Below are 10,252 nucleotides of genomic sequence, written 5' to 3' on the forward strand. Positions count from 1 at the left end.
CCAAAACAAAACAGACATCTTTGATGTAACAAAATAAATGTTTGTATTTGTTTTGAGTCATAGCTTCCTAATTACTTCCTAAATGTAAACGTGGTAAACGAGGAGTTAGTTCCAACGAATTCATTGTACAGACATCGAATCCATGGCCTTGCCTAAGGTACGCCCGAATGGCATACAGGAGAGGGAAAGGGGTAAATTAAAAAAAAAGTCAGAGAACGAATTTCAAAATGTTGCCAGTGGTCGACAATAAAGACATAACAACAATGATGTTCTATCCATTTCCGTTACAGTTGACATAAAACGTATTGTGTGGCAAAAAAAAAATCATTGCTATTTCATATGCCATGCAGTCGAATACAAATAAAGTAGGTGACATGAAAAACAATCACCTGACTAATTTTTGGCGCTGTGGTATGTGCTTGCAACCCAAGCTACATGGAGAAGTTAGGAATTGGTGCAGAGATTCGAGCTTCGAGCCCTGGTCACGTCTTTCGGATGGTTACAGTAAAGGAAGATGGTAACATCCAGCACGTAAAAAAAATCATTGTCTGATTGATTAATGTTTGCAAAATCTTACTACACACACACACACACACCCACACACACAAACATGGACATACTTGTTCGCTGTTGCTAGGTTAGGTAAACAATGCCAATTTTGAATATGAAATAAGGTTGTTAACTCTTCCTGCTGCGGTCTGATACACAGGCGAGACGCTTGCTCAAGCGTCGTCATAATTTCATATTTTGAAGTACAGACAAATGGGGTAGAATAGTTGCATCTTGTAACAAATCGGAAACATGACCCATAAAAAGTGAACTGTGAAATCAAATCACGCTGTGAACTTGTTAAGAAATGCTGATTGATGAAATATGAGGCATTTTTCTTGACAACACACATGCGCAAACCGACCTCAATCTCTCTTCTGGTCATTCCTCTTCATCTGTCTCTGCGTCCGTCTGTATGTTTCGTTGTCCATCTAATTGTCCGTTTGTTTGAGTGTCTATCACCCCCTTCTCTATCTTCTAAAGCTGATCTTCTTTATTTGTCTCTCCGAGTGCATGTGCGTCTTTTAATTAATTTACCACCAATTTCAGTTTCGCTATGGTGCGGGCGTCGTGGTCTAGTGGTTAAGACTCTCGTCTTCCAATCTGAGGGACGTGGGTTCGGTTCCCAGCCACGGCATGATTTTCCTCAGCAAGAAATTTACCCACATTGTGCTGCACTCAACCCAGATAAGGTAAATGGGTACCGGCAAGAAGTAATTCCTAAAAAAAAACAAGCTTAGATGGGGTAACATACATGACATAGGAGCGCCTTGAGCATGTTGAGCACCTAACAAGGTGGATACGTGCGCTGTATATAATTCTTCTTTATTTATTGGACTGTGAGATGAGGGAAGTCTCCCCTGCCCCCCACCCCCAAATCAAGAGCGTCGACGTCAGAGCTTTGTTTTTATCATGTGAACCAAACACAACTCTATACATGATGTCAGCAGATATTTAATAATTTCATAATATCAAACATTAATAGCTGATATCATCTTCGCTGCCTTTAGTCACAAGCATTTTGGGATGCGATGAAATGCCTTGATACAGACCTAATGCTTGCAACAGTTGGGGGGGGGGTAGGGCCTGGGGGTAGTTTGCTGTACGTGTAAACCCTTCCCTCGAGGAACTCGGTCTGAATATGCAGCCTAAGGTCCCTGGTATCGAATTGTGTACAAAAGGCACAAGTTTTTTGTGCTAGTCTCGTGTGGAGACCAACTTTTTGATAAAAGTTTCAATCGGGGTCTTTGCATACAGACCAGGCATGGCAGGGGAAAAGTCGGGAAGATCCCAGCGGGAATCCTTGACAAGCTCTTAACCTAAATAACGACGTCATCACAAGGCCAAGGTCAAGGCATTACAAGGCGTTCAGTCCCGATTCCTTGTATCTCTTTATGATGATTTGTTGATACAGATGCAGTGTAGACTCTTCGTGGGAGTTTCATCGAAAAAATAAGACGTCTCTCGTCACCGCTTTCTTTTCCTCTTTATTTTGTTTTCTTACTGTCTGTCATCGAAGTTTTGTTTGTACTCTACCAATCTTTCTACAAAAATAACGATTTACCCGTTCTATAGTGTAATCTCATTCACAATGACGCACATACATTAATTCTGTATTTCAGCCTAAAAAGCCTAGTGGCCGGAATTTCATCTCACAAATGTTGCTTACCTTATGCATCATCGTCCTCAACTTCAACTTCAAGATTATGTTTCTGGTCCTATTCCACTTCCCCCAAATTTGCAACTCCACCCATTTTTGTAATAATGATACTTGTCTTTCGGTCTACCTGTTTCTTCTTCCTACCCGTTAATAAATCTCATGCGAGCTGTCTGTCTTTTCTTTTGCGCGTGAGTGCATCTGACTATTTTTCCGGTCTTTCAGCATCCCACCCAAAACCTGGGGAGTGTTTCATCAACATTTTCATCCGACAAGTTGTCAGATCTGACATCTTTCTCTGATGTTGATTGGCTGAGAGGTACTGTTACTATGGTAACTGTCGGATAAAATGGGACTTGTCGGATAAAACGTCCGACAAGTCCTTTCATGAAACGCCCCCCCCCCCCCGGTCATATCAACCTTTTACCCTTTTTTCACACTTGCGTACAAATGGGGGGGGGGGGTGCTTGAGGGCTTTGCTCCTTCCCTCAACCACAGGTTCAACGACCAAGGAGAAAAGGAAGGATAAAACGAAAGACAAGGAAAGGATATAGGGAGAAATACGATATCATTTGTTGAACATTATGGCCAAAGCTATCACAAACCAATAGCCTGAATTTTCGCTCGCTCGCGACTTCTCAGATATTTTTTTCTTCTGTTTCTGTTTCTGGTGACTCCCGTAGGAACTTGGCAGAACAGCGTTTTAATGGTAAACGACAAACTGGCATATAACCAATTACCTATAGGAAACATTTTACGTCTAGGTTAATCCCAGTGGCTGACCTTATAGACGACAGATATTACTCTCCGGCCCTTTTTTTTAATCAAAGTGGAGACAATGGCTGAGTGGGGATTCGAACTCACCACCTTGCGATTATGAGTCCAATGCTCTAACCACTGGACCACACGACCCCACTATCATATACCTCTATCATCGCTCTCCACCCTCTCTTTCTTTCACTACCTCTCTCGCCCTCTTCTGTTCATATTTCCATGTTCTTCTTTCCCCCCTCATCAGTCTCCCTTTCCAGTATCTTTCTACGGAAGCTTTAATGTGCATGTGTATTTGACGAGATGGCGACATAGTTTACATTGTAATGTCGACGTGATAAAGCCATCAAGTCGACATGGCGAAATACCATTTCTCACCAATCACATCGACTTAGAAAATATATGTCGTCACAGCGAGATACGTAATAGATAATGTAACTCGTCATGACGTCATTAAGCTATTTATAATATGTCGACTTGGTGACGAACGTATCTCACAATATTGACATGATCAATAACGCTATGAAGTCGACATTGTATGACGTCATCGCGTCATCTCGCCAAAAAGATGGCACTTTAAAGCATCCGTGTCATCCTTGCCCTCAATCACGACGGCAATTGAGAGAGAGAAAGTGAGAGGAAGAGAGAGGGGGAGGGAGGAAGGGGGGGGGGGGGGAGAATGTAGAGCGATCAACCGTGTTCTCTTAAAGATTACAATTCTCGAATACAATGCATTTCAAGGAATCACTGACCTGAATTCCAGAGGATGTTTAGACCTTTCTATACCATCCATCAAAACAAATACCCTTCAACGTTCAAAATCATTTAACCCTTTTGCTCCGTCAGTTTTATGTAACGCAATGCCATTTTAGTAGATCCATGGCCAAGTATTGGTGTTTGGGGAGAAGCGACCAACTGGCGAACTCATGGTATGGTATGGGGGAGGGGCAATTTACCCCCCCCCCTCCCCCCAAAAAAAAAATGAATGATAGGAAAACTTGGTGTATATGCTTTATGGTAAAAGCATTTTTTGTGTGTTTGGAGAGGGGTTTGGGGAGGTTGGATGATGACTTTAACAAAACAATTTTTCTAATGGAAAATCTTCTAAAGAGTGTGGACATTTCCCCTCGAAAAACAAAATAAATCTCATAAAGTATATCAGTGGATTCAGGTGGGGGCATTTCTGGCCTGTGCCCCACTTCCCTTTTTAGAGCTATGAAAATATCTTTAGTGGGAAATGTGGTGCATTCATTAAGTGACCCCCCTACCTTTTTTTTTTGCTTGTCAAAGCTTTTCTGAATCTCCTGGATCTGCCTCAGAAGTACGGAATTACATCCATGGCCCCCATGGCCATACACAGCGGGGAGGCAGAGGGCAGTTCCCCCCCCCCCCGAAATTTTGAAAACTTACATTTTTTTTACTGAACAAAATTAACCAAATGTTTGCACGAAATCCTTCAATTTCACTTTACAAAAGGCAAAAGTGCCCCAATTACAAGCTTGGTCCCATCACTCCCTCGCTTTTGAGTTTTTTTTCTCGAAAAAGTGTACGTGTGCTGCCTCCTAGCAAAAAATTTCTGCGTACGGCTATGGTACATCTTCTGAAATAATGAGTGTTGATGATCATCATCACTGCCCAAATCATCTTAAAGGCAGATTTTACAAGCGAGCTCAGAATAAAATTAAAAAATGATATAGCTAGTGAGAACATCAAATTTTGGGGAATCGTGTCTAATCATGAAACGTTGAATCATGAATTACTTGAAACGGTGAATAAGATTTTAGGGCTAGAGCAAATTGGGCATGTTTGGTGAGGGGCGAAGCTAAGACCTTACCCCCGCGCCCTTTTTGTCTCATTAAAAAGTTGCCCAAAAATGCGAAATCAATGAACTACTACTATTACCATTTCAGCTGTCGTTGTTCTTATTAAGTTTAACTTCTACATCTACCACCAGTCAACCACTATCGCAACTTTCGTTCCTATGGTAATTAATTAATTGAGTATATATTCACAAATAATTGACAACAAAGGCTGTGTATATCGAATGGGTTATAGACAATATCGGTCAATAGTATAGTTATTGAGTTGATTGGCAACATGTTTTCGCTACCATGTCTACCGTCGCACCAAGGAAACCGACTCCCAAACCGACCGATGATGTGCCGTTCGAAACAACGTAACAGCTTTCATCGGTCTGGAGTCGGTTTAAAGGGTGTGACTAGGGCTTGAGGTGGTATGGTCATGGTTAAATCAATTTCGGGCAATGCCAAGAATCCGTGAACACGCACTGATCCAAGACATCTTTACTTAAGATGACATGACGGATATAACTACATCCGATCAACATCATTGGCATTTACTCACCTTCATCGTCTGACTCTTCATTCTTTCCTTCCTTCTTTCTTTCTGTTTCCTTTTTTCTTTCGTTCTTTCTTTGTTTCTTTCTGTGTTCTTTCTTTCTTTTTTTAGTTCGTTCTATCATTCTTTCTATCTTTCTATACCTATATTTATTGTTGTTATCATTTTCTTTCTTTCTTTCTTTCTTTCTTTCTTTCTTTCTTTCTTTCTTTCTTTCTTTCTTTCTTTCTTTCTTTCTTTCTTTCTTTCTTTCTTTCTTTCTTTCTTTCTTTCTTTCTTTCTTTCTTTCTTTCTTTCTCTCTTTCTCCCTTTCTTTCTTTCTTTCTGTTTTTTTTTCATTTAAATCTTTCTTTCTTCGTTTGTTTTTTCCTTTCTTACTTTTTCTTTGTCGTTTTCATTCTTTCCCCCTTATCTTTCTTTTCCTATCTCTCTCTCTATCTCTTTATTTCTCCATCATCCGTCATTTCCCCTTCCTTTCGTTTTTGTCTCACCTGCATAGGCGCCGCTTTTCCGACGGCGGCGGCGGCGGCGACGGCGGCGGCGACGGCGGCGGCGGCGTCAACACCAAATCTTAACCTGAGGTTAAGTTTTTGAAATGACAGCATAACTTAGAAAGTATATGGACCTAGTTCATGAAACTTGGCCATAAGGTTAATCAAGTATTACTGAACATCCTGCCTGAGTTTCATGTCACATGACCAAGGTCAAAGGTCATTTAGGGTCAATGAACTTAGACCATGTTGGGGGAATCAACATCAAAATCTTAACCTAAGGTTAAGTTTTTGAAATGTCATCATAACTTAGAAAATATATGGACCTAGTTCATGAAACTTATACATAAGGTTAATCAAGTATCACTGAACATCCTGCATGAGTTTCACATCACATGACCAAGGTCAAAGGTCATTTAGGGTCAATGAACTTTGGCCGAATTGGGGGTATCTGTTGAATTACCATCATAACTTTGAAAGTTTATGGATCTGATTCATGAAACTTGGACATAATAGTAATCAAGTATTACTGAACATCCTGTGCAAGTTTCAGGTCACATGATCAAGGTCAAAGGTCATTTAGGGTCAATGAACTTTGGCCAAATTGGGGTATTTGTTGAATTACAGCCATAAATTTGAAAGTGTGTTGGTCTAGTTCATAAAACTTGGACATAATAGTAATCAAGTATCACTGAACATCCTGTGCGAGTTTCAGGTCACATGATCAAGGTCAAAGGTCATGTAAGGTCAAAGAACTTTGGCCACGTTGGGGGTATTTGTTGAATTGCCATCATATCTCTATAAGTGTATTGGTCTAGTTCATAAAACGTGGAAATAAGAGTAACCAAGTATCACTGAACATCTTGTGCGAGTTATAGTAGTTTTCAAAATCAGCACTGCTGCTATATTGAATCGCGTGATGCAGGTGAGACGGCCAGAGGCATTCCACTTGTTTTTTATTCAGTTGCCCCTTTACTTTCTCTCTTTCATTTCCTTCTTATAATAGTCTCTGTTGAAAAATCTACATTTATTCCCCCCTAACAATCTCTAATTTACCTTCCTTCTTTCTCTTTTCTATGTTTCTTCGTTATTATTTTCTTTATTATTGGTTTTCTTTATTTTCTTTATTAATCGTGGATTTCCTTCTTTCTTATTTGATTCTTTCTATGTTTCTTCGTCCCCTTAGAAATTTCTTAAAAGCATTTCTTTCGGACTAATCCTTAGCGATCGAGGGTCGTTGTCGTTTCAAAGGAAATTTTATTCCACAACCACCTATTCACACTTGCACATTAGAATGAAGAAACTCGTATTTAAATCAAATCTATTGAACCTCTTTTAATCGTTCATCGTACTTATTCGCTAAAAGCATCAGACAGGTTTTCAAGGAGATAAATGACCTTTTAGACAATAACACGAACCAGCTGGAAGCGATTGCTCTAATTCAAGAGAGAAAAAGAGATCTATTGGGGTTACACCCTGTGTGAAAATGACAAAGTCCATCATATGCATTTTCTTCGGCAAAAAAAAAAGCGAAATCAAAAATTTGAACGCATAATTATATTCCTCATTTCTATAACGCAATTAATCATATTTTTTACTCGCTACCTGCACTCGTTAAATTCTAAAGAAAAGTATAAAGAGGGCAAAACTTTTTTTTTTCGTATTCATCCCTTACAGGCTGCATAGTTTTAGAGCATGCATTTAACGGTTCCATGATATTTGCTCCGGCGACAACTGCTCCGCAGCAAATTCCACACATTAATGGAATGACCAACTTCAACCCTGGATTTAACACTATACCCTATGCTAAACCTAACCCTATAACCCTATTGCAATAAACCATAACCCCAACTCTATTATCTTAGACGAAATAAAGCCCGGAGTAATTGTCGCCGGGGCAAGTGTCGTGTCACCGCATTTAACAGTCTGATAAAGGAAATATGTAAGCTTTTTAACATACTGAGTGAACTTAAAAAAAACCCAAAACCTTTCGTTCCATAAAAAAAATAACAAAGTATCTCAAAATTAGACCTTGATGAAGAAAATGAAAATAATGATGAAAACCCCTCTCTTAGATGAACTAATGCGGCCTATGCACAAAAGGAGTAAAGAGTACCAATGCATCGTGGTAAGTGAATACCTAAAACGATAATTTTGCCTACAAAATAATGTATCCCATTGTTCAAAATAATTGTCTGTTTTGCATTGGCTGCATGTAATAGAAAACCGAATGAATCTAAATCAGATATTATGCAAGAAAACAATTTCTTTCAACTTACCGTTGTTGAGTGAATGCCGATCAAAGAGATGAATACTAATATTGATTGCGCCCACATTTTCATCAAAAGTTAGTCCCGGCTTTCGAGATGAATTCGATGAGTAGGCCTAGACCAGGACCCACAATCACTGCTTCCTTCGCTGCCGGAAGAAAATAATGTGCGGGTTTTATTCCAAACTCATCCAGAAATTAGGAATAAAAATCCAGAATAGAAGTAGTTAATGATGCAATTCCAAAAACTTGCATAAATATAAATTTCCGTAAATCCAAGCTTGTCGCTTTGTGTCAAGTGCTGGGGTATAATCTGCTTAACTGATGAATACCAGAATGATATAAAAGATGGTCCTCGTCGCATCGACGCACGAACTTTAATCGAAATATATTGTCGTGACAAAACAAATGTGTATTCACAGGAGATAATTCGAAGAATTTCTGCTTTGGATTTTTTTTTCCTTTCCTAGGTTGCAATCAAGTGATTATGACGATAGCTCTTGTGAAACGTTCTGCTTTTTAAAAGAACTTCTTCTATTAAAGGTGTGAGTTTTCACTTTCCGTGTTTATTTGGTTGTTTACTGGTAGTAACGCAGTGTACCAACTATCACTTCCTCCCAGCTTCCAAGTATTACCCAACTGAGTGTGTACGTCTGGCTTTTACTCAAGGCGTTAAGAATTTTCGTCGTCCTTCAAAAAAATGTTCCTCAACCATCAGTGACACTGTTCTAAAATGTCTCTGCTCGATTCTCTCGATCTGACATAGACATTAGTTTATTGGCCTATTTTTTTTCTTTTTACGAAACATCGATGCATTTCCTCAGGGGAAAGTAATTGTACATGTTGGAATACTTAGAGAAGAGAAAGACAAATGTCTCGATTAAGAAGGTGAAAGTTTCAAGGTAATTCAAGCGAGAAAATTATGACGTATGGTAGAACCAGTCAGACGAAAATGGGATTAAAGTTCTTTGGAATCATGTGACGCGAACCGACTCGTTATGTCTACTTTCTTTTCGGGGGCGCTGTCGTATAGATTGGAGGGGTGCTTGGGGGCATTGGACCTGAATTCCCTCCTCGGGCTCCTCTCACCCCCCCCCCCCCCAAAAAAAAAAAAAAAAACGGGGAAGTACCAAGACCAAGAAAAAAAAGAGAAAGAGAGTGAGAAAAGGAAAATAGAGAAAAGGAAAGGGAAAGGATTAATATAAGCTTTATCATTTTCAGCATATTATGTGAAAAATGCCTCACAAAATTAGATTCTATTTTGAAAAGGTCAAAATTTTGCTCTCTCGGGACTTAAGAAAAGAAATTTGCCTCATACGCAAGTTGTAGACCTACCTCTGAAATGTTTGGCTCATTATGCCAATGGGGGGGGGGGGGTGCAGCATATTAATTTTGTATCTATCACTTTCTGGGATGAATTATTAAGAGTGATCGACAATCCGATCAACCACAACTATGGAAAGCCAGTAACATCAACATCTACACTACAAATTTGTTCAAAATATTTTCCAGATGAATTATGATGTATATTGATATATTCATTGTTTTTCTTGAAAATTCAGCGTGCTTCATTATGTTTACAAAGGACATTGTGCAAATTTCCTGTTATTAAAAATGATGACATTAATGATTTTCATATAGCTGAGGTTGATCGAATCAATCACAACTATGGAAAGCCAGCAATGTCAACATCTAAGACCCAAGTTTGTTCAAAATACTTTCTAGATATGATATATATTCATAAATTCGTCATTGTCTTGACAATTTGGTGTGTTCGGCTTTGATGGATTTCCATGAAGCCGAGGTTGATCGGATCAATCGTAACTCTTTGTGAGGCGGGTACCTGGTCAGTCAGAGCTATTACCTTATTTCCAATGACATAATATCGTCCGTTTGGAGTCTGTTTCGTTGGTGTGATTGTTATGCATTCACCAACATATGCGCTGCCAAGTGAATCACGTGGCAATAAAGTGCCCCTAAAGTTCATGTTTATACTTTTTTTGAGACGTGCGTGGACGCACAGGCCCTCAATAAAAAAAGCCTTACACACCCGGCTTACACCACTCCGACTTTCCATGAATATCTGTGAATCATATAGGGGGAGGAAAATTGTGAGCTGGTCTGTGATTTAAAATACCCAGGCAAATAACACCAAGA

Source organism: Lytechinus pictus, chromosome 18 (genome assembly GCF_037042905.1).
Source record: "Lytechinus pictus isolate F3 Inbred chromosome 18, Lp3.0, whole genome shotgun sequence".
Taxonomy (NCBI): domain Eukaryota; kingdom Metazoa; phylum Echinodermata; class Echinoidea; order Temnopleuroida; family Toxopneustidae; genus Lytechinus; species Lytechinus pictus.